We start from the raw sequence: 25,634 nt of genomic DNA, 5'->3' as shown, positions 1-25,634 counted from the left end.
GTATAGTGTATCTTAAGAAGTGATTCATACTTTTACATATGCCATATTTGCATTCATGACCTCTAACTGTTGTCATGTACTTTGTAAGGAGGAGCCGTAAGCCTCAGAAGAATATTTTCACTGTGTCCAAACTTGGAGTCCTCACAAAACTCTAGCCCCATGATTTGTTGGTGGTGTTTAGGGACTCGCACAACAAGATTATTCAGGATATTATACTCAGTCTGTTTCTCACTGTTGCATCTCAGCCAAATTTAGCTTTTTTGTTTAAGAGTCCAGAAGAATGATGCTCATATAGGAGCAACTGGACTGCTCTGATTTCTCCAGTGCATCCATTTTTGTTGTGTGGCCAGATTTTAATTCAACATCTTTTACACAATTCATAGCCCAGAAAATCCTCTGTAAAGCAATAATCCTTGTTATTGTGTATGACAGAAATACAAGAAAACTCCCTATCTTCCATATGATGGTTTTTTTTCAAAGCCTTCTGTTTTTCTTATTGATTTCCTGAACCTGCTTCCAAATATATCAAAAACATTGTGGTAATCTGTCTCAGTGATTTCACTAGCTTCTTAAATGAAAGCAAGGGAGGAAAAAAAAATGTAGCAATGACCACTCCTCTGTTTTGTGCTGAAGCAGCTGGTATGGGAATAAGAGTCAGAAATAAACACCTGGTGGACTCTCAAGACAATCTCTCTTTCTAATTTTTCTGCTGTAGGAAAGAAAAAGACCAGGTGATGTGCAAAATTCAGACTATTCACACATATTTATTTTTTTTTTTGGAAAGGGGAAGGAACAGTGACTCTCTGTTTTCATCTTGCTTATAGTTGCAGATGCACAGAACTGAGGTATAAATTTAAAGGAAATCAAGACCATACCTCAGCAGATGACATGAAGCAGTGAAAGGTGTTCAGTGTTTTGACACTATTATTTTTGCTAGCTAAGTGAAAATATAAATGATTTACTTTTATTCTCCTTTCCTAAGAGTTATCATAACTTCTTGCTTATAAGTAATTATATTCCAATTTGACTGAGGACAAGAATAATACAGCAATGGTCCAAATCTCACTTTTTAGTCTCTTTCAAAACAGACAGAACACTATCTGTTGAGTATAGTAACAATTAATTAGTGAAGTATTAAAAGGATAACCAATTCAGACCCATTGCATTAAAGTCTGTGTATTCCTCTTTGGTGTAACACTCGCTGAGCTCAGCTCAACACCTGGGCAGCAGCTGATTTCAAAAATGCAGGAATGTTCATAGATACTCTTTCCCCCGTATATTTAATGTAATTAGGATATAAATAAGCACTGTATCAAATTATGCAGGCTTATCACCAAGTGGTGGCTTCAGACATTAGATTTAGACTCCTCTTTTTTGTGGCTTTATGCCTATCTCATCCCACGACAGGAGAACTGGGCACTTCAGCTTAAGACTGGACATCTAGAGGATTTGCCAAAAGGACATCACCCACCTCCTGTGACCACTCACCATCAGACCTGATAATTTGTGGAGAACACCTCTCTTTCCTAATATCATAAGACTTAACGTTAGTCATCAAAAATCTGACCTAACATTAGTCGTAACATTATGATTTCACTATGACTGCTTTGAATGCTGAGGCAAAATTCCAGCATTTTCAAACCAAGTTTCCATGGGGTAACATCAGTAAATGTGTATTTACTTAACCATCCTTTTACGGGATGTGAGGGCTTATGTCTTTGATATGTTTTGTTACTTGAAAAGGTGATTGACCAAAGAGCTGGTTAAAGCATGATGCTTCAGAAGGCCTTGTTTCAACTCTCCTCTTCCCTGCTGCAAACACATGTACTCTGTGCTTTCTCTGTCTTGGAGGGGTCAGACAGCAGGAGCTTGGGCTGTAAGACACGGAGGTATGGATCTCTTCAGTACTGCAAAGAGGGGCTTTGTGGCTTGCACTCGCAACCCTTGAGATGCCTGTGCTTCTCACTGGCAGCCACCCACAACCTGTGTATGGTTCTCATGCAGTCATGGATAAAAGACCTCCTTCTGGCGTGCTGTGCTGTTGTCATACAGCAGACCCGCTGCTGCATATAAGTATGACTTGCTAAAATGACATTTTTTTTAAGGACAGTTGACTGATGCACTGGGATATTTGGTCTTACAGACCAGCATCACTCCCAGCTAAACCTGTTAGGCAAGAGGATGAGAAGGATTCTGTTCCCACCACAGTCAAAGCAGTTTGCCAGCAGTATTACTAGAAGCAGAAATGCTGTGAAACAAATTCCAGTTAATTTCCTCAAGCAAGTAATTTTGACAGAGGCTATATGCTTGTGTACAAAGTATCAGATACATACCAAATACTAAAATTTTACTCAGTGCTAGGCTTTTCCTAAGCTTTTAAGATTTTCTGCAGCCTTGTTGTACCCGTTACAGTCTCCTTGTAGGACTGGTCTTCCTCATTTAATAAAGAAAGATAAAGAGAGTTTTTTTTTTTCAAACATTTTTATATGTATATATGTATATATTTATATATTTTACTAGCAGTGAATATCTCAGATCATGACACTGATTTTCCTTCATTTTTTATTATATAAACTGAGTTCAAATAAAAAGTCTTTTCACTTCCATACAGGTTTCTGTGCTCTCAAAGACAGCAATATCACAAGGTACTTAAAAGCAGATAAACTACTGAATCAGAGGATGGAGGACTTTTATACATGAGGTTAGTCGGGTGAAGGACAACTGTTTGCTCAATAGGTGATTCTTTCTTAGTTTCTCTCACCTTCCCAAAACAGGCTGGGTTTTTTATTTTTCCCTTTGTAATAGAAAGTCTTTGTTTTTAGAGGCTCATTTAAACCAAACCCTTTCTGCTAGAAAAAAAAATAAATCAGAAAATGCTTTGCTATTCCATCTTCAATCAGTTGTAATGCCAAGCATAGGCTCAGGAGGTAAACACAGGAAAAACAGTGAAATTCTCTAAATGCATAAATGTACTTAGTATGATGATGTAATTTCTGAAAAACTTTGAGCGACTACATTTTACTCTTAAAGATAAGCAACCAGATTCAATTTAGAGAAGCCAAGCCCACTTTCGCAGACGTAATTTCAAAACCTTGAATTTGGGAAACTGTGAGCTCTAAAACATAGTAGCAAAGACATATAAAAAAGTTTTAAAAGTTAAAAAGGAAAAGAACAGGACATTATTTTTGTAAAACTTTAGTATTACTTCATGCTAGATTTGTGATTTGCAGGGAGTGTCTAATTACTGAGGTGGCATTGATTATGCGGTGGCAGTGTGGGACAATCTGGTAACCAGTAATGGTATATATGGTATATATATAATAATATATGTCAGAGGTATATATGGTATATATATAATGGTATATGTCAGAGAGTTAACAGTAAATAATTACTGTGCTATCCATTCTTGTATAAAATAAAAACCTCTTCGGTAGACAACTGATAGATGAGAATGACACAAGCTAAATCTGAGTTCTGTGATTCAAAACCCTCCTGCCCAAGCTTCCTTTTCAGTGTCTTGGAGCCTTGACAATCACTTGGGTAAGTAAAACTGCACTCTTCAATTATCTGCCAATGTCTGACAGAGAAGAACATGGAGTTAATAATGAGCATTATATCTATTTTTTGAATCAGTGATTCGGAATGCCTTATTCTGCATTCTGCTTTCAGGTCTTGATGAAGAGAGTGTTTCCCCCAGAAATTAAGAAAACTATTATATAAAACCAAGAACTGTTAACAGAAGGAAGTTAGCCACTCTGTGGAATGTTTAATTAAAAATAAAAATAAATAAAATTATTTTTATTTAGTGAGGGCAATTTAACTCCGATGTGCAGGTTACACAGACTACAAAGAATTAAAAACTACAAAAAAGATCATAAGCCAACTATGAAGCCTTTAGGTAGTGTAGCTGAGCATCCAGCAGACTGTTGTGTTCCAGTCATGCTTCCTTCTTACAATGTTTTGGGGTCTATAGGATGAGTAGTCCTTATCAAGCCTTAATTAAGGTCTAAGTCATCAGAAATGAAGATGACTTATTTTCATACAGCTTACTTGAATGTGTATATGTTTGTAACGTTCAAGTAATCTTCCGAGAACTTGGAACAAAAATAACTAATTTGTCAAGCATATTTTCGATTTACGTCTAAGGAAGGGCAGATGGGCAGATGAGGTATTTATAGTTAGATAGCACCATGCTTAAATGACTCAGAAGTCTAGTCTTCTACCCAAAAGCAATACAAACACATATGAATATACATGTGTGAGCGCAAATCAAATGTTGTTGTTGTTTCTACTGTGAAGTTTTGACTCAAATTCTCATGAATTAAAATTTAGTTTTTGCCATCACTGAAGAAGATGCATTGTATCTACTCACAAATCTGTGACCATAGTTTGTTCTTGCATACTGGTATCTCCATCTTCTTTTTACCAAAAACACGTTTTAAACAACAGTTACTTGGCTGCCTGTTCCATTCACGGTGAGGAAATTTAATGCCTGAAAAGCTGAACTGCAAGGCAATTAAGACAGTTGGTCAATATCTGCCTTGCTGTTTTAGTGAAAGGAAATTATGCTGCTAAATTTTCATTGGTTCTGTTGATTGGTGTATTTCGACAGTCAATAAAGAGGGAGGTTCTTTACTTTTAAACACTGCTCTAACTTCGGTTAAGTTGATTTTTATTGATACTTGACATCCATTGATATGTTTTCCTTTAAGAAATGTTCAGACTAACTAATTTCTCTCATATTCTGGATGGTAACTACATTCAAATACCAATGTGTAACCACTGACTGTGAAGATCTCATGAACAAGAATTTATAAGATGAAGTTAGCGTCAAGCAGATGTTAAGTGAGTGCAACTTGGAGTTTGATCAACATTTTACTGAATTCTACACCGTACCAACTGCACAAGAGAGGATTTTAGGTAGATGCAAAGAGTGCTGCTATCTGCTTATCACTCAAATAAGTGTACCGTCGGGAGTCAGTGACCAGCCCTTGTCACTGGAAGGGAAAAAAGACAGCCCAAACCTTCTGGCTTATGCACAGATATAAAGAGGGGAAAATAAGCTGCAAATGCTGTTTATTCCCCTCTCTCTCCTCCGGGACTGAAAGAATATGTTCTGGTTGAGCATTTCTCCCTCTTTCCTAATATATCCTGCCATATGGATGGAAGAAGAGAGAATGAATCACTGACTCCACATGGGGTAGGATGAAGGGGAAATAGGCACAGAGGAGATAGGAATGACAATCTGAGTGCAGACCTGAAATCCCCCCAAACAGTTCAAAACAGCAATTTGGCTAATGGATGCAATTTGGAAAGGCTGCACATCCTCAGAAAGCACAGGGGAGGTGGGTGGAGAGCAGATTAAATGTATCAGTCTCTGATCCACTTCCCACTGCCTGGCTAGCATGCGTGTCCTCTGCATCCCTTCACACAATCTGGAGGTGCTGGTGGGAGGACCTTCTGGTCGAGAACTTCTGCCGTCTGCTGCATTTTCCCTGAATCCGTCTGCTTCTCTGAGTCACCATTTCCATCAGGAGATCAGTGCTCTTCCTCCCGCTTAATGACTCTCCCTGTATTACTAACTTTATAGCAATGCTAATGTTTTATTTAGCTGTGGAAAGCAACCACAACACCATCTGACCAAATGAGCCTAGACAGTGAAGTTGTCGTGTTCAGTTACATTTCAGGAATGCTCAGACTCAAGCTGACTGAATGGCCTCTAACACTCACAACACACTCAGAAGGCCTGACGATGCCATTTCAGGTGAAAGCCCAGCATAGCACAGCGGCACGTACACAATGTCATCTGATCAGCAGACATTGCCTCTATCGTTTCTCAAAAGGATGACCCAAAAGGAGCCCCAAAACTTTCTGAAGGCCTTGAGGAAGAAAAGTTATCTTTATTCTTGCCTTTGTATCCTAAAGAAGCCCTCTAAAAATTAAAACTATCGTTGCCAATATAAACATGCAATGTATCGTTTCTGAATTAATAATAAGCCTTATAAAAATCCTGGAAAACAAATAATTGAAGCTTATATAATGACTCTGGAGGGAAGAAAGAAAAAGAAAAAAAAGAAAAAGAAAAAGAAAAAAAAGAAAAAGAAAAAGAAAAAGAAAAAGAAAAAGAAAAAGAAAAAGAAAAAGAAAAAGAAAAAGAAAAAGAAAAAGAAAAAGAAAAAGAAAAAGAAAAAGAAAAAGAAAAAGAAAAAGAAAAAGAAAAAGAAAAAGAAAAAGAAAAAGAAAGAAAAAGAAAAGAAAAAGGAAAAGGAAAAGGAAAAGGAAAAGGAAAAGGAAAAGGAAAAGGAAAAAGAAAAAGAAAAAGAAAAAGAAAAAGAAAAAGAAAAAGAAAAAGAAAAAGAAAAAGAAAAAGAAAAAGAAAAAGAAAAAGAAAAAGAAAAAGAAAAAGAAAAAGAAAAAGAAAAAGAAAAAGAAAAAGAAAAAGAAAAAGAAAAAGAAAAAGAAAAAGAAGAAAAAAGGAAAAGACACCCCCCCGCCAAAAAAAAAACAAAAACAAAAACAACAACTACAAAAGAAATTTCTTGTGATATTTCCAGTTTGAATTCATAGGTTCTCAAAACTAGGTAAGCTGGTTAAGGCTAAAGATGTAATTTCAATAACACACAGACCGGAGTACACAAGGACAAAACAATGTGCAAGCTACAGTCTGAAAAAGACTTCTATCTATCACTAAGGAGCACCTTACAGTTTACATGTTTATCTGAATTTACTCGAGGAGTTTTAGATGGGTGCTTCTTTGCAGGAAAGCAAATCTTTGCAGTTTTAATTCATGAAGGTTTTAGAGAATGTCCTGCCTTGCTATCTGGTGCTAGTTGTTTGTTCAGGCAGAGCACTTGCCATGCATTCAGAAACTGTTCCTAGGTATAATATGTACTGCACTTGCTAGTATGAAGTATGATCAATAAAATTGACTCAGCATCTGTAACAGAGAACCCAAAAGCCAATCTTGCATTTTACCGCCTTAATACACCAAGGCGATATACTATTTTTTGTGTTTATGTGTGATCCATAGCTTTTGTAGTGAAAGTGATAACTTCACCCTCCTGTCTCAAAGTTTAAGTTACACTTGCACAGCATGAAGTGTGCGGTGTCTATGGCAGTCAGCTCCTGCAAGTACAAGGACTTTAATTGAGAAAATTTAATTAAGATAACATTAGAGGTCAGCACTTCACACTTCAATTTCACTGGCGTTTTCAGCACTCCGCTTCCCTGCTGGGTAACACTGGCATAAAATTTATAAACTTTTCATTCTATTATATTCCACTCAAAACATACTGTTAATATGCCATCAGGAATACTTGCTCCCTGACGTGGAAAAGAAGATTATAAATTCCAGAAGTGATGCAAAAAAACCTAAAATATATTTGGATAACTCAGTTACATGACAAATTGTCTGGAAATGTACACCTATATCTGCATGAAATTACACATGCCATTTGAAGAAATGCTGAATACATCATCCTCAGGTCTGATTTAGATCCTATTTTTCAAAACAGCTGCTATACTACTTAAAATATCTTTATCATTAACTTACCAAGACACTGATGAATAAGTATATTGATACATGTATTCAGCCTGCTTCTCATGTGAAGTCAAAGTCCCTTTACACCACTGGTGAGACTGAAAAGTTTTAAAGCAAATGGAAAAAAATGAGTGCAAAGCAAGCAAATAAATGACTCCTTTAGGCTGAGCAGAATAAAGAAATCTCAAAACAACTATGATATTGGACTTTGTTTTCTCCAAGTCTAGCAAATTAAATTTTTAACACAAAGAAGCCATTTGTTATTTGGTAATGGCATCTGTAAAAACTTTTGATTCTCATGCAGGGCTATAAAGCTAGAATCAAGTCACATTAGCAGTAATAACATTGGCAAAAGGTAACGTAAGTAATGCTTGTATAGGAATGAGGAATACTGCCAAGAAGAATTAAAAACATTCCTTTTTCTAAAACTTGACTACAGTAAATTCTCAGTATCTTAATAAATATATAATACCCTAAAGCAAAATTCAGACATGAAAATCCAGAGTTTTATGAGCTATGTAGTAGTGGTAGTAGTGGTAGGGTAGCATACTGAACCTTCTTCATATCTAAAATGTAAATGAAGATGGGAGCAGAGTGCTGCTAGCTGATGGTACGTAATGAAAGAAGCACACTCACTGCAATTTGAAAAATGCAGGCTTTTAAGCCTGCTCTGAGGGTAGGCAGAGTGAGAAATGAGAACACAAAATTTTTAACAATCTCTTTGCTCACTCTCTAAATCCCTCTGCTCACTCTCAGGCCTCCTCTCAGACTGCCTTGTGGAAGAGGAAAGGAACAAAGAGCTGCTGCAGGAGACGGGTGGTGTCTTTGCACAGCACTGTAACACCAGTGCCTTGGCTGTTCCTGTGGAGTGGTGCTTCTGCAGCTTCACTGCTGTACGGGCAGAGAAATAGAGTTGAGAATACACCCAAGAAAGTCAGCAAATGCTGGAGTTAAACCAGATCATTAACATCAGCAGCAAATTTTCATCTGGGGAAGTCTCAGACCAAGGCTGGGAGAAAAAGCTCTCTCCTGCATGGGAGGCAGTGCGCAGATGTTTAGGAAGATGGCTAAAAAGATACTGTGACCCCAGAAAGGTGTGGAAGGAAATCATGTGCTTGTGAGGACCAGCAAAAGCTAGCAACCTTGAAACCTTTCCAGGACAAATCTGTTCAGCCTTCAGCTCTCTGAATGTACTGGATGCTTATAATGTATTCAATCTAGCATTTATATATACTGAAAGAAGAGGACTTGGAAGCAGACTGTCATGTCATCTAATGAAGCCAGAGAAGGGAAAATCACAGCTAATCAGTCTGTTCTCATCTGTGAAAACAGGTTTTTATTTTATTTTATTTTATTTTATTTTATTTTATTTTATTTATTTACTTATTTTTTGTAACAAAACTTGCCATCAGCTAGGGTCTATGTGACCTCTGGCTTTTATAATCAATGAAATCACAGGAGGATAGCTTCCACAGACTTCTGTTTCAAAAAAAAAGGGGGTTTTATTGAGAAAGGAATGGCCTCAGACTTCTCTAACAGTGCGTGAATCGTATTCTTTAGTGATACACAGAATCAAAACCCAAAAACATTGGTACAGAGACCACCACCTGCTGAGAAAGAGCTTGTCTGTTTGAAAGTCACCCCCACAGGATCCGGATAGCTCTTAGCCAAGTTCTATTCCTAGCAAATGGGATCAGACACTGTATTTCTTTCTTTTTGATTGAAATGACTATGGACTGGGCTCTCCTTTGGGTCATAATGCCATTCACTTTAAAGCTTGACTGAAGGGATGACCTCCCGTGCAGTTGGATCCCCAGCTCCCACCTACCGAGTCTGTGCCCCACATCTTGTTTTTTCTCTCCTGTTTCAGTGCCCTCTTGGCAGCTCTCAAGGAGTCTTTGATGAAGGGGCTGGGTTACACTACACGTGGGGTGCAGCTCCAGCCCAGAGCAGCCCCTGGCACCGCGAGCCCGGTTTCACGCTTGGTGAACCACGCTGACCTTCCGACGCCCTGGTGTGTCCTGCTTTCTTCAGGGGTAGCCACAGTACCCTGCCAAACCCTAGCCTGCAGACATCTTATCACTGGGACGCGTCTAGTTGCTCCTACCAAGCAAGACACAATATTGGGCTGGTTGAATGCCTACCTGATCTGGTACTGCTGCTTTTATCTCCTGTTGGATGAGGTGACCTTGTGCACTGGGTATGCACCGGTCTAAATTTCACCTACAAGTTGCAACTACAGCTTGGCAGGAAAGGCAGCTTATATACAAAGAGTCCTCATGAGACATTTAAGTGTCTCAGCCTCATAAGCATTATTGATTTCACGGGAATTCTTTAGTCCCAGAAGACAGAAAAATGTGATCATGCACAATGCCTATATGACAAAAGAAATCAGCCATTTGCATTACATTTAAAATTGGTAACATTAAACAATCAGAACCACAGGCATAAACGGATTGCCCTGCTTTAATGCAGATAAAATGACAAAGTTGATATGTGGAATTCATGATTTCAGGTGACTTCCTTCTTGTTTGTTTCTGCAAACCCTGATTTCAGCAGTCATGCAAGCAGTTAACGATCCTCTTTCTTCTCCTGAAAGTCAATCATATTACAACACGACATTTTTCCTGCTTCACAGAATCGACATAAAAAGTACAGAGAAAGACTGCAGTGCAAAAAGCTTTAAGATGTAGCACTGAAGCAGAGCAGCATTGCAGCCTTTCCTCGAAACCTAGCGAGTTTTATCAGCAAGCAGCAGAAGCGATCCACGTCTAATTTAGGAAAGCCACTAGGTGTCCCTGCTAACCTGCAGCAGAGCGGCGCTCCCAAGTCTTGCTGGAAGATAGAAGCACGCCTCATAAACCCGTCCAAAGAACATACAGCGCGACCAAATCAGACAACTGTACTCGGCAGCATCACCTGCCCAGCTGCGCCTCACCCCACCCCACCGTCCACCACGTCTCCCTTGCAGCCTTTCAGGGATGTGGTACCTGCAGGCGAGGTCAGTGCTAGTCAGCTGCACTGCTTCCTGTTCATTAAATAAACCAGGTATGTCCTTGGTAAATGTTTTTTTCGAGACTGCAGGCTTTCCGAGACCACACAGTCCTCAATCAAAAGCCGGGAAGTTTGCTGTGGTGCACATCACACCGGGTGCATCAAGCTGAAAAATGCAGTATTTAGTGAAGAGGGCAGAGAAGCTATTCTTTTAGTACTGGATGGCTAAGACAAATATATCAAGATATGATTTTTTTTTTCTTCTCCGTTGTTTTTTTCATTCTCTTCTTTTCAAGCAATTGAATCAAATATGATTTGATTTAAGAGATCATTTTCGGAAAGGGAGAGATTTTGCAGGATTTTGGATGCAGACTTAGGAACACCTTAGGCAGCTGTAAAAAGATTTTGGCATGTACCTTTCGAAGATCTCATTTTCACATTCAAACAAGTAAGATTTTTATTACTGGTATTACGGGGAGCCAGTGTTGCAGTCCCATATCCCCAGGGAACAGGGGGGACCTCTCAATGCAACCCCAGACACTGAAGGGGTCTATCATTCTTCTGGTACTGTAAGAAAAATAATGATGAATATTTGAATGAAGCGTTTCCAGTTTCAAACAATAGCAGTTGCTTCTCTCTAGCTTGCTCTTCATAAACTAGAGTTTCACAAAACCAAATATTTTATTTACAGATTGTATTGGGTCTATTTTTGCCCTAGGAAAGGACTATTATTTTTTCCTTTAGTGAAAAAGAAAAAAAAAGGGCGGGAGGGGGACAGGAAAGTATGAAAAAACACCACCAAACACCCAAACTTGTGGCATTTTGACTGATGTCCAAAATATCTAGGCACTGCCTCACTAGAATTACAATCTGGCTATATCCTACTTCTGTGAGCTGAGATTTCTACAAGCTGGACTGTTTCCCACTGTGATGCATCATTATCTCCACCTTGGTGAAAAGAAAGGGCTTACTTTATAAGAATAATAAATCACATTACATTGTGATAGAAATAGCTCTTCCAGGAAGATGAAGACACAGGAAAGCAGTGCAGCATAACACAACAGAGCTGTAGCTCCCACAAAGAAACAAAAGACAGTAACATTTGGAAGTTTTCCTGAAAGTTTTCTTCCTGCAGGGCATTTGAAAATGCACATGACAAGAACATCTATTTACAATACAAATTTGGATTTGTGATCATTTTTTCAAAAGCCCCCAAAAGGGGGGCTTCATTTTTTTTTTTCCTTCCTTTTTCATATCGTCATGTGGTTTAGAACTTCAGGTCTTTAACACCAGGCCTGAGAAGATAATCAGTTTATTCTTCCTCAGAAGTGATGATTCTTGTTTACTTACTGCACTTCAAACTCTGGAAAAACCTCCCCATTTGCACTAGCTAGGTCCCATTCTGAAGAAATAATGTGAATTTTTCACAGTTCAACAACTGTTTTTTTTTTTTTTTTTTCCAAACCAATAGAGGCCTTTAAATCCACAGGACAGCACAGTTTAATGCCTTGGCTATAAAAATTAAAAACACAACAGGTTTTTACTCAGTACTCCTGGTTGCCCTGTTGGTGCTCTTTAATGCACGCCCAACAGGGAAATACAATGGCGATAACTGGTTAATGAATGCTGTCAGGTTTTCAGTGCTGACTTTTTGTAATAGACAGTTCTCAGGCAGAAGAGTAATACTGAAATATTTAAGAAATCACTATTATTTAAGAAAATTTTCAACCATTGTCAGAGAAAAGAAAGGAACAATGGAGAACGCATTCTTTCAGGCTCATCTAGACCTTGAGTTCTTTAAGTTGCCAGAGCAAGGACACAGAGGATGCATTAACCATCCAAAGTGATTATCTTCTTTCTGTGAATGGAGAGAGAGATGCCACTGATCAGCCTTGACCAAAGTAAACTAATTGTTGTCGGCACAACTTTAAAAATGTTAACTGTTAACCCAAAACCTCTATAATTCCTTCAACAATACGCTTAAAAAGCCAACATGCTACAAATTTTCCTTCACTCTTACAATGCTTTTCCCTCCGTTTAATGTCAGCTTTAAGGTTGTGAAGAAAACTGTTAGCCCTGATGCAGAGGAGTTGGTTTTACAACCATCAGGCTCAGAAGCATAGTCCTAGCACATTTTTTTTCCTTTTTTTTTTCTTTTTTTTTTCTTTGCTCCTCCAGTCAACAAGCACACTGCAAGATGTGACTGACAACTTCATAAAGGTGCTGTGTTTCAAAGATCAGACAGATTTCCATGGCCTTGAATGGAGAAGAGCTGTGGGAAGGGATCAAGCTCCAGGTAAGAACAGGTCACTGTCCAAGCAATCTGAGAATGAAGCTGTATGCTAAGAAGCAACAGAAGAACAAAATAGGAATGGGGAGCGGAAAATTATAAATGACAATAAAATCATAGAGACATACAGGAGTGACTTTGGCCAAAAAAGAGAAAACATAGCTGAGGAAAAACACAACTAGGGGGTAGAATGTCCGTACTTCTAAAAGTGAAAGGTCAGAAGAGAAGAGATGAAAGATGCATTTTCCCGTGCTCAATGCATTATTATTACTCTGTTGGACAAACTATTCCTATTGTATACAACTCAATAGTAACCCATGCATAAAATAGGAATTACCACCTTTGCTAAATTAAATAAAAATAGGAAGAAATATATTGCTTAATGGCAGAGTGTTTATGGCAAAATCTATAATTTAGACAGCAGGAAAAATACGTTAATCCTTTTCATTAAACAGCAAATCTTTGCCAGTTTGGGAAAAAAAAAAAAAAAAAAAGAAAGAAAACAGAAAAAGATGGAGCCTCACAGCAAGGCCACTGGCATGTGCAGAAAGGTTTTACAGCTCAGGCTGGGATTTGGTAAATGCAGGTCCTCCAGCACTGTCCCCCACTCACCACTTTCCTCCTCTGTGCAATTGGTCTGTACACTCTTGGGCTGACCAGCTCTGCCTGGGTTCTCCACTCCAAATGGCGCTGGTGGTCCTGGCACATGTTGTAACCTAAATCTCCCTATTTCTGAACTGGAAGCCTCTTGTTTTGTTCCATCAGTCAGTAAAAATCCAGTGCTGCTCTTGCTTTTGCTGCACATAATGCTGTAAGGTCTTTTTTATGAACACAAACCACTTGGATGCTTTTTATCTTTATGCATTTGATCCTGTGAGGGTGTGAAACCTGCACTGCAGCTAGGAGCGTTCTTATGGGAAAAATAAGAAATACAATGTTTATTGTTTGTTTCCACTGAAAATATTTCTCATTGTTTCTCACCATGTTGTCATCGGCATATCAGAGTCAGAGTGGGCCGGGGTTCAAAGGAGTGAGAAACAAATCCAAGGAAGGGGCTTCTTCCTCAGACACCATGGCCAACCACATACGTTTCCTCATCCAGTTCCTAATAAAACTGCTAGAACTGACACACTGGCCCCAGCTCCTACTATGTCTTTGCTGGGGACCATAAACCTGGTGGCTTCAGAGTCTCACTGAGAAGTCTGCTTGTGTTGATAAGCAATTATCATTGGGATAAAAGGAGAGAAGATAAAGTCTTGGTCTATCAGACAGAATGGCAGTACCACTCTCCTCCAATGTAATCAGTATTTCAGGATAGTTACTTCTGAGGAGCAAACACATGGGAAGTTAGATTGCTTGAACATATTTATCCAACATAATAAGAAGCCTAAATGTAAATTAAAGCACATCTACAAAAACGGAATCCATTATCACATTTTCATGAGCTTTAATAACAAAATTGCTTTGGACTTCCTGAAAGCTGAGTCAAACTCCAGATTTTAAAATGGAGCTGGAGCAAAAACACTCAGCACATGGAACAGAAGGTTAATAAAAAGGATGGAAAGAGAAAAAAGGATGTGAAAAAATAATCTATATGCATGAAGAAAAGTATTCATAGAGAAAATTCACAATGAAATATTTTATACAGCTCATATTTAGAAAATAAGATCTAGGAAGTTTACAGAATTGCATCTAGAGGTTTGGATTATATAAAAGGTGTGTCAAACAGTACAAATCCTCAACTCAACAAGATTTTTAAGATTAAATTTCAGTCTAGTAAACATATAGTTAATATAGGAGAGGCTGATGTGCTGATATTAGTGCACATTCACTTTCTTGTTGTTTAAAATACTTCCCTTTCCTGTGTGTTTCTCAGTGATTCCTCCACTGAGATGTCACAGTGGAGGATATATGATATACAACCACACTGTATCTCAAACCTCTGGTTCTTCAGAATGAAAATGTCTTAGCCCAATTATAAACACCAGTCCTGCCACCAAATAAATTGGAAAAAAAAAGAAACACAAAAAAACAAAACCAACCAACCATCAACAACAAAAAGCAACACAGAAAACAGCCAAAACCCAGAACACAAACTATTTTCCCAGAGGTAACTTCAGTTAGTTTAGAGAGTTCTAGAAAGTTGCTTTGCTAACATATTGCACTTCCTCTCCTAAGTAAAAACATTAAACATAATCACATTTTCATAGAACCGCAGAACGGTTTGGGTTGGAAGGGACCTTAAAGACCATCCAGTTCCAGTCCCCTGCCATGGGCAGGGACACCTCCCACCAGACCAGGTTGCTCAAAGCCCCATCCAGCCTCACCTTGAGCAGCTCCGGGAATGGGGCATCCACAGATCCTCTGGGCAGCCTGTGCCAGGGCCTCACCACCCCGTGAGTAAAGAATTTAGGCACCACCTGTCACCTCTAGCCACCTGCTGTGATAGATGGATCCAGTGTCCTGCTAAAAGGGGTGGTCAAGACACGCAGAGTCTATATCCACCAGTTTGCATTTACAGCTATGGTACAGAAGTGTAGGATTTCACTCTAGCGAACTTCTCTTCCTGCAAGAATATTGAGCTTAGAAAAATGATTACACCTTTGATTGCAGTTAATGGTTTGGTATAATCCAGCTAAACACTTGTTCTCGAGATGTACTGCCAGAAAATCTGCTGCTCAGGAAGCATTTTCTTGTAAGCAAGGTCGGCAGAACTGAGCCACCACAGGCATGTGTAGAGACATATGAGCGTGGTAAGCAGGTGTCCCATCATCCAGCCTCACTGTGGCTAACATGCGTGATAGGCTTAGATTTACTGCTATGCCATTTAACACAAATCTGTTTCTGTATGACTTCATTATTTCAGTCTGGTTTTGCACTCCATGAATCATAAAATTAAGTCCAGAAAAGGTGTTATATGCAATATAGAGAAACACCTAATTCATCAGCTGAAGGCTCTCATCTGTTCCAATACTTCCACAAATGCTTGTTTTAAGCTTTGCAAAATTTGGCATTTTTTGCTTGGGTAAGAGTCTTGAGTCTAACTTTCAGATACCACAAGACCAATTTGCCTTTCTGCTAATAGAGTCTGTCCCATGCCATCTTTAGATTAGAGAAAATCATGCAACTGCAATTACCCAGTAACTGAGATACTGTGAAGATGGCCTTTTCTGTGAATCTCTACTTCTGCAGTGAAGCCAGGTCCCCAAAATGAAAAATCAGGAATGTGCTTCGGTGTGGTATTTGAAATCTTAGATGCAGTGAGCAGTCAATGTAAGAACCAAGGCCACCCCAGACCAGCCCTCCTGGCATCAACACACGGAGCTGAGACACGAATGCCAAACTCAAGCAGGAGATATTTGTAGAAGATGGCAGAAGGTGGTGTTAGTCATGGTTCCCTGCCATGCAGTCGTGTCTTAGCAGACTCAGTGCACAATGCTGCCTACTCAAACTTTTTGTTATAATCTCACTTACTCTCTATCAATTTTTACTAGGCCTGACAAGAGCTTACTGTAATAATACTTTAATGCTTGCTTCCTATCCCTCCGCTCACACTATCACATGTCTTTTGTGCCAGTCTGCAAGTAACAGATGCTGCTGGTATTTTTCTCAGAGCCCAGGCTGCTGATGCCGGGCTGGAAGTATCTGCGTACACTGATTATGGGTACAAGGGATGGCTCATGTGAAGTGATGGAGACCCACTGTACCCCACAGAACCGTGCTGTTTACATTAGCTAAGAAACCTGCTCCTCTGCTGTTTGCTATCACAAGAAAAGGACATTAAACCAGTATGCTCTATTTTCTGAGAGAAATAATTTTACCTTGCAGGGATTCAGAAGTCCGAAGAAAACACCATCCTATTACCATGTTTTAACTTCACGCAATAAAGGCTCATCCAATTTACAGCCAGTATCTCAGTATATTTGTAACCAATATATTCATGTCAGCAATCAGATCCATGAACATTTTTTTTTGCGTTTAATAGGTATAATTTCCATGAATCACTAATGGAATCAGTAGGAGGACATAATATGTATTCAAAAAAATGAGGTGGTGCCCTTCAGAATCCTGGAGGGATTTCATCAGCACAAAACAGCCTGCTTCTTTACTCTACAAAGCCAGGGGTTTTCTACCAATTAGGAATTTAATGGCAATTTGTAATGCAGCTCTGGGAGGCCACACTGGATTTTTGTTTCATGTTTCATGCTTTGTGAGCACTATTTAAAAAAAAAAAATCAACAATTTTAGCAAATCTGAAACTTGTATGCCTGGAAAAAAAAAAAAAGTGTGATTTCTTAGCCTGATAAATATTAGTCAGTTTCGCTAATACAGCCATTTCACCCCTCTCCTCTTCCTCCAGTTTAATACAAGGTGATTGGGTGAGAAAGCTGAGGTCCTGCATTTGCTCTAGAGGACTGAGTAATCTGAAAGAGAATTGATTGCTGTGCCTATATCTGTACCCAGAAAGTCTCTGGGCTAGAGCTGGCTTGCAAGAGAATCTCACTGCTTGCTTCTCAGACTACTTTACTTTTTTTTTCGTTTTTTTTTCAGACAACTTCAAGAAAGCAGTATGTCGAAGCAAGCAAGAGTTTTTCCCATAGTATTGACTCAAACTTTGCATGTTGTTTTGAGGCATCTTTCTTGCCACTTTACAAAGAGCTCCACATGTTATTCACCTCTCATACGGCACAGCTAATGGCTGGCCTCCCTTCCCTAGTGCTTGACACAAAGACTAAGCTCACATGCCACCTGAGGCACATACATGCTCTTTGACAGTCTCATTCCTTCCACCGTGAGTTTCCTTGAATGCAGCTGTTATTCAAAACGCTCGGATACTTTTCCAACTCCCCCTCTTTTCAGTGCAGCAGGGGGTACCAGCAACTGTTTTTCAGTAAGATAGGCGTTTCTGGGAGCCTGTCCCCTGTGCTTGCTTGTGTATACCAAGTTCCTTTTTCACCACTTTTAATGAAAGTGCCAGGAAACCACATGCATTTTCTTTACAAATCAGCAAGTAAGGCAAATCTGAAACCATGAAAAACTTAACATGGCAGACTGATGAGCATCCTCTGCTTGCACAGCATACACAAAGAGCACGAAGTCAACAGAAGGCAAGGAGAAACTGCAAAATGGGCTTAAATGAAGGAGTTGATTTATTTCAAAAAAATGAGTACCCAGCAATGGTGAAGTAAGTGCTCAGAATGTTCCTGTGGTTCTGGGAAAAGAAATAATTCTTTGTCATCAACATTTACATTATAAATCATAACATAGCCACCTCAGGCGTAGGTATTGCACTTTGAGTAAGGCCAACACAACAGGGGCTGGTTGTGACATCTGAGGCAGCAGGTTTGTATAAGCAGAAAGCCAATGGGTCCTGTAACTGCTGTACAAGGCAGAGGATCAGATGAAGCAGAGGGTGGCATTCCCCAGAGGGCTTGGCTCGATAGTCACGCACAGCCACAGCAATTAGATGGACCTTTCCCATTGATATCCCAGTCACTCTTGCATAGTTCTTTTTATGGTAACCATACAGGATAAAAACAAGGTGTCCTAAGTAACTGCAATTGGATTATCATGTTAAAGCACATTTCACCACAGCTTTCTGAGTATGAGCTTTCATTTTCCAAGACATAGTAAAGCAATAAACCTGAATAGGATCCTTACAGCCTCCCTAGGCCAATCCATTATTGAAACCTGTGGAGATTTGCCAAAAACTATTCTGGCCTGAATCTAGTCATCAATGAAAGATTTATTCAACATATTAAATAATGTATTGTAAACACACCACTTTCAAAAAAAAATCACTTTAAAAGAATTCTGCTATTAAGAGATTCAGATTGCAAGGCTACCTGACGCTTCACAAAAATGTGAGTTCCAGATTTGCGGATATTTTAACAAAAACATTTGATTTGGAATTCAGCTCAAGCACAGGCATCAGACTACATTAAATGAATGAGATGGGAATAAAAGGGAAGAAATTGAGGCACCTATAAGACAGCAATTCTGAACAAACAGAATTTCAAAGCATGAGAGGTGGGTAGAGGAGGAGAAGAAACACACCATGCAATTCGCATTAGAGGACTTGTTTGTCCTTCTTACAAAGAAAATAAATCCACATTACATTAATGCAAATTATTGCTTTATGAACATAACAAATGAGCACAAATGTGAGCTTCTGTTAACTGCTGTACACAGCTAAAAAGCTTATGAGTGACTGGTCCCAGTGCCTGGAAGGCTGGTTTTTCCAGGAAAAGCTGAAATGTGATTAAAAAAAATAGATAAAAGAACTGTGACACAAAATTCCTAGGTTCTGAATTTTACTCAGGTGTGGAAGACAGCAGTAACAAAGAGAGAAATCTTCAGCTAGTCAGCTTTGTTGCACTAATTTAAATTTACACAGTGTGGAGGAATCACTGCTGATTTCTAACAACTGATTGTTTGGAATATGACTTTTTTCGTATAGGTCAACTGAAACAGTTTCAGTGAATGCAGACAGGAGAGAATGCAACAAAGAAAAGAGAATGAATAGCAAAGTGAAGAGTGCAAGACTGTAGGTTTGTAGGTTTTGTAGGTTTAAGATCAATTTGGACAAAATCAGAATAACACAATCATTTTTCTTCAAATATGCATAGATCTGAACCTTCCAGAATAAAACATACATAACAGTAATGTACAATCGCTATTTTTGGTTGTAAACATTTACAAAATATCTGTCAAATTTTGTCTGCAAGACCTCTGCCACAGAAATGTATCTCATGTAGAAGGGATGGCTGTGGGTAACTTGTGTTGTGAGCTCTGCAGCATCTGAAGAGACGAGGGTAGAGGTGCTGGACTAGGTCACAGGTAGAAAACCTTTGTTCAGAGTGAAAAGAGGTACATAGCAAAGTGTTACTGGATCTGGGACATATCCTGAAACACAGTGCTCAGTATGTGTAATTAGGAGTAAGGATTAAGAGTAAGGTTAAAAGGGGTTTCTCCCCCTCTAACAAGATCTTGAGACCCAGTCAGGAAACACATGCAAAAGCATATAGAAGAAAGCAGAAAATACTAGTAGGTGAAGCTGAAACTACCCTTGTGAAAGCCTTGTAGCATTTTAAAATTCTTTTTCTCTTCTTAGATTCTTAGTCTCACTGAGCCACTTTGCTAAGTGAGGTGCTAGTGGGTGAATATGCATTTGGAGGAAGGACTTTATTATGAGGAAAGTAAAGCAAGTAATCTAAATAATCTACTTTTCCCCCCCCCCCCCCCCACGCTGAAATAATTTATCCAGAAAAATGTGGATTTTCGTATAGCTTTTTTTTTGGAGAGGACAAGTTGATAGAGGGTACGAGAATAATCATCCTGACTCAGATTCTGTCCTTTTCCTTTCCGTTTTTGTGATATTTGCAGCAGGAGAAGGTAAGAAGAAACAAAAACGAAATGAGGGGATGATTTTTTGAATCCTCAGTGTTTTTTTTTAAGATACTGTTCTATCAAGAACTATTGTCCCAGCTGTAGTTAAAATAATTACAGAGCAATTACAGTCTAATGAGGAAAAATGGTGCGATCTACTCAATATGAGTAAGAGAGAGAAGACAGTACTCCTTTGGACTGATAATGCCACTGCATGTGCATGTGACTATCATACAAAGCCAAAAAGAAATCTAATATGTTTGGAAGGTAAAAGCACGAGGCACTGCTAAGCATTTCCCAGACAGAGGAAGACAGAGAGTTCCCACCTCAAAGGTCTTTTCTTCAAAACCAAATGACTGATGCAGAGAATCTGTGATACAGCTAAGAAATGTCACTTTATTTTCCATCTTCCAATTCTGTAATAGTTAAATAATTAACAAATTAGGCAGAGTAGTAAGACTTTCAAAGGTAATTGAAAAGCCTTGTGATTTCAGGACTTTTACTTGTAAGGTTGGGTTCATCACTTAGGTGGTGATCTGACATTGACCAGCAGGGGAAAAGTGAAAAAGGGTTGTCTGACCTTTAGGAAGTCTTCAGTTTCTAAGTGTTGAATGTCCTTTCAAAACAGAATTATGGCTCATAAGCTATTTGGTATATGTCCGTGGTGCCAGCTACATTGCAGCACTCAGATACGTGATCTGGCTGTAGTATGGGTAGGAGCACAGTTAAAACTAAGGACAGACATCGCAATGTTACACTGCAGCTTATTGTGAAAATTTACTGTAGTTGGATAATGATTTCCATTGATTTTCAGTGCTTATGCAGTGTAGCTGAAGATCTGGACCACCATAGATGCAAACTGATATCTTGTCATTAAACTTGCAAATCACGGTAACCCACCCATTTTGGGTAAAGGAAGACACTGATAGAACACATGGGAAATCATTTCTTTATGTACTTACTGATGTGTTAGAGCAGTATCACTCTCTGATTAGCATTTATTTGAATGTCTAAATATAACAAACACACCGTTAAATATGTACATTTCTGGATGAAGCTATACTGTACAAATCAAACCTTGTGAAGTCGCAGTGATGCTGCTGTGGTGTGCTGTGTACCTAAGACCTAGCCTTCCCTTCTATGCCCTCCCACCCACCCTAGTAAAATCTTTTTAATCAGTTACATTTTTGGTAGTGATTTCAAACTTCTGAATACAAATTTCCAGTGCACTCCTTTGTGGGTGCATTTTTACACACCTCCCAGACATCCTGCAGTGCAGAATCAAAACACAGAAAAGAGAAGCACCTATGACTAGATGTCCATGTTACTTGGTGTCAAAGGTGCTATCCTTACCATCCCTCTTTGTTTCTTTTAGAAATAGACTATGAAAACACCTCAATAATTAAGTCATTTACTTACTGGGTGTTACAACAATTGGTAATGATGAAGACATTGCACAATCAGCAGGCTGTACTCATTTGTTCTGCTGCTTAACATCACCACTGTGAGATCATTGTTTATTATGGCTCACAGGCAGTAATCATTTTAAATAACATGAGGATTTTTTTCACTCAATTGCTTTCATGCTTTAGGCTGATGAGAATAATCACCATGCAACAATTACTTGCACCTCTACAGATGATACACAACAATTCAGGTCACTGCTTTTTAAATGTATATGTATATACTTTTTGGTGGGTGGAGGTGGTGGGGGGAGTTACAGGTTTTCCTCTTACACATTTCAAGGGATAAAAATAAAAATCCAGATCGTTGTCTTCATTTCTTCTCTGCTGAGAACCCTTATTAAACCAAAAGGTTAACAGTGTCCAATATAGGACACTTTCCAGTTACCATATGAAAGAATTCAGAAAGCTAAAGAAGTAGATGAAATATTTGGTAAACAGCTGTGACCTACCAACATGGACACACATGAAATAGCTAAATCCACCGGGCAATGATTTCATTTGAAGATTTGATTATGAATAATTCACCCTCTATCCATTTTAACTATGAGCAGCTGAAAATACTCCAGCAATCTTTTCAGGAAATAGGAAAAATAAACACTGTATTCTTCAATGCACACACCTTTCAAGCTGCTTATAGTAGCTGAACATAAATACAGAACTCAACACAAAGGTTTGCACCCAATGCACCCAATGTTCAATTTGGCATTAAAAATAATGATACATGAGCTTGTAATCGATACCAAGAGTATTTTTTTTTTCTTAAACAAAGCAAGCATGCGTGAGTTTGAAAAGTACTTAGTTGAAATGATGGTTTGAGAATAAGTGGGTCAAATGCAGGTCTTCAGGGTAAGTTATCTTCATAAAGATGCAGAACTGACACCCTGGATTTCTAGAGGGTGGACTTTTGCCTGTTTAGGAGACTGACTGGAGGAGTCCCTTGCGAGACAGTCCTGAAGGGTAGAGGAGTCCAGGAAGGCTGGGCACTCCTCAAGAAGGAAATCCTAAAGGCACAGGAACAGGCTGTCACCACATGATGAAAGATGAGGCAGCATGCCAGATCGGCCTGGCTGAACAGAGAGCTGTGGCTGGAGCTCAAGAAGAAAAAGAGGGTTTCTGACCTTTGGAAAGAGGGACGGTCCACTCAGGAGGACTACAAAGATGTTGTGAGGCTGTTCAGGGAGAAAATCAGCAGGGCCAAAGCCCAACTGGAGCTCAATCTGACATCTGCTGTTAAAGACAATAAAAAAAGTTTTTTATAAATACATAAACAAGAAAAGGGGACTAAGGAGAATCTCCATCCCTTATTGGGTGGTGAGGGAAACATAGCGACAAGAGATGAGGAAAAGGCTGAGGTACTTAATCATAATTGCTAGCCAATGGGACATCACAGGAGATGTAGAAACAACACTGAGAAAGTAATAAGTCAAGACTGACTTTGTTGCTAAGCAGGAACAATTGAAAGAATGTGAAATGAAACCATAAGCACAGGTGGAAATTAAACAATATATAGTCCATATAGCTTTGCAAAATGAAAAGGTGAAGCACCCTAATGTGTGAACTATTCCTTAGTGGCAATATTTTGAACATACTGGAAGATAATATCTGAGAAACTCAGCAGAAGAGTAATGTGCTAGTCATTTTCTGGTGAGAAAAAAGCCCTTTAGGTAGGAGAGAAGAATAAGGAAATGATGGCATTTAAGGGAAAAAAGAAAAAAAAAGCAAGCAAGGTACAAGGGTGTCTTGAATACACAGGAACAGCTGATGACAAAAACGACAAGGAGAAAGTTATAAAATCAGGTCTTTTCTGTAGTGATGGTATTAAGACATTGATAACCAAGATAACTTGCTTATTATGAAGCAGATCATAGCAACAAGAAATCACAATGAAGTAGCATCACTGCAATATACATTATTTGCTTAAACCAAAGTAAGGCACAGGCATATTGAAAACTTGATTTTATAAGGCTGGACCGAAGCAATCTCTGGGCAGCTGTGTGAATGAATGGTATTTTGCATAGAGAATTTTTTGATTCTAGAGAATAGAGAATATTTTGCACGTGCTTCTAAGCATAAAGAAGCCTGTGCTATTTAATGTGCTACCTAATGCTATCCATGCCTGTTGCATAGAGAAGCCTGTGCTATCTAAGCACATGCAAAAGGTTGTGCTTAGATAGCTACCCACTTACTCTGCTGTGGCCCAAGGTGGTCTCTGTTTCTGATACTACCTTAGTTCTTGGTGCCACAGCTATCATGGCTAGGGCCTGTGTGAGTTCCTGTGCCTCAGTTAATTATAAGTAGGAGAGGGTATGAAAGGTTGAAAACCAGCTTCTTGCAACTGCTGCTGTGAGTCTGGATCCACTTTTTTCCCAAAATCTCAAAGCTCAATAGATCAAGTCAAATCCTCCTAGTTTTATTACCTGTTCAAGACTAGAAGGACCTGTTCAAGATGGAGAAACAAGTATTCAGAATTCAGAGGACAACGTTTTGTACTTCAGTGTGCTGACAGACAGTACTTGTTAGATGCAAAGCATGATTGAAAGAGCGAGTAATCCATAACTACAGAAAGGGTGTAAAGAAGAAATGCAGAAGTTCCACACATACAGAAGAGCAGTGGACTTAGGATCACAACTATGGAACTGTACTTCTCTCAGTGACACTGACCCTATCACTGATGTGTGTTCATGGCACCTGTTGGCTGATGTTATCATATTTGTTCAGATACCAAGTAGTTCAGTCCTTCTGTAGAGCCAGTCAGTTTTTCCTTCCCTTTTTTGCCACACCTGATTAGGCTTGTGTGAGAGAAATAAATCCAGTCTTATGCAATGCTAGGCTATTACTATCACATAGGAAAGATGATCATCTATCACAGAAAATCCATAAAAGGATGATATCAGGGGTTCTGTTCATAAGCCATTTGGGAGAACCGTATCTTATTGTAATCTACCTGGCGCCAACAGCCTCCTTTTCCTATTGAGGCAGGCAGTCACACAGAGGGAATGGAGAGGTGACTAAAGCTCCATTGGTGACCCAGGGCCAGAGAGCAGCAGGATACTGCTTCTGAGCAGAGCAACTGCTGAACCCAACAGGTCTTTTTAGAAAACAGACAAGACGGAGGAGCTGCAAAGACTGAAGAATACTTACACCGTGCTTTCACTAGAACACCAAGTGGCATAAATGGCCAAATATTTGATATTTTAAATAAATAAATAAATAAATCATTCTGAAAACCCTGTCCCATAGTTTGTGTCTGACTAGAGACTTCTTTGGCAGCCCAGTAATTCCAGTCTGTGCTCCACTAAATGAGGCACAGAAGTTTCTTCCTCACCTCTACAGCTTCTCAGCCTAAGAGTTGTATTAAGTCAAATGCAAGCACAGAAGGAATGCTAAAGAGTAACATAAGAGATTAGCAATTCTGGATTATATTCACAATTTAATCAGTAGTAATAGAAAGTGATATATAGAGTGTAAGAAGGCCATCATGCAAATGACAGCACAGGTTTCTCTTTTAAAACAACACTTCTGCATCAGAGTTCACCATTTTCATTAAAAACACACAAACGAAACCAACCAACCAACTACCACCACCACCAAAAACAGAAAAGCCTTTATCTCTTCTAATAGTGGAACTTGGAATGGTTTTATAAGAAACTGCTGTATTTTTATCAGAGGCAAAACAAACAGACAGACAAACAAACAAAAAAGCAAAGAGCACTTTTGAAAAAGGTCCATTAATACAACTAATCTCTGAAATTTTCAAAACGCTGCTCTGTCTGTGTAAATGTGTGATGCCTTATGTATAATGATGTAGATAATGTGTTAAAAAAATAAAGCCTTGAAACAGAAAGCTTAATGTTACCTTACTAAGATGTACACTGGAACAACTAATTCATTTGTTTTACTTATAGCTTGATAATAAGCAGGTACTGCATGAACTCTGGGAGTTCATGACCAATGC

General features: G+C 38.9%; 1 protein-coding gene across 19 annotated transcripts in view; it reads right to left on the bottom strand.

Moving 5' to 3' along the window:
- Positions 1 to 25,634, bottom strand: part of LINGO2 (leucine rich repeat and Ig domain containing 2) — a 537,865-nt gene that overhangs the window by 25,783 nt on the left and 486,448 nt on the right. For 2 of the 19 annotated variants that reach the window (XM_080574186.1, XM_080574189.1), the window contains one exon: positions 7,553 to 7,638. The exons of the other annotated variants lie outside the window; for them this stretch is intronic. The gene's annotated coding sequence lies outside the window, so the exon portion shown is untranslated. The remainder of the gene's footprint in view (positions 1 to 7,552; positions 7,639 to 25,634) is intronic. 19 annotated transcript variants of the gene reach the window in all.

The sequence above is a fragment of the Anser brachyrhynchus genome (assembly GCF_964034855.1).
Source record: "Anser brachyrhynchus genome assembly, chromosome: Z".
Lineage (NCBI taxonomy): Eukaryota > Metazoa > Chordata > Aves > Anseriformes > Anatidae > Anser > Anser brachyrhynchus.
Note: the sequence above shows the minus strand (reverse complement) of the source record. Positions and strands in the feature narration are given on the sequence as shown.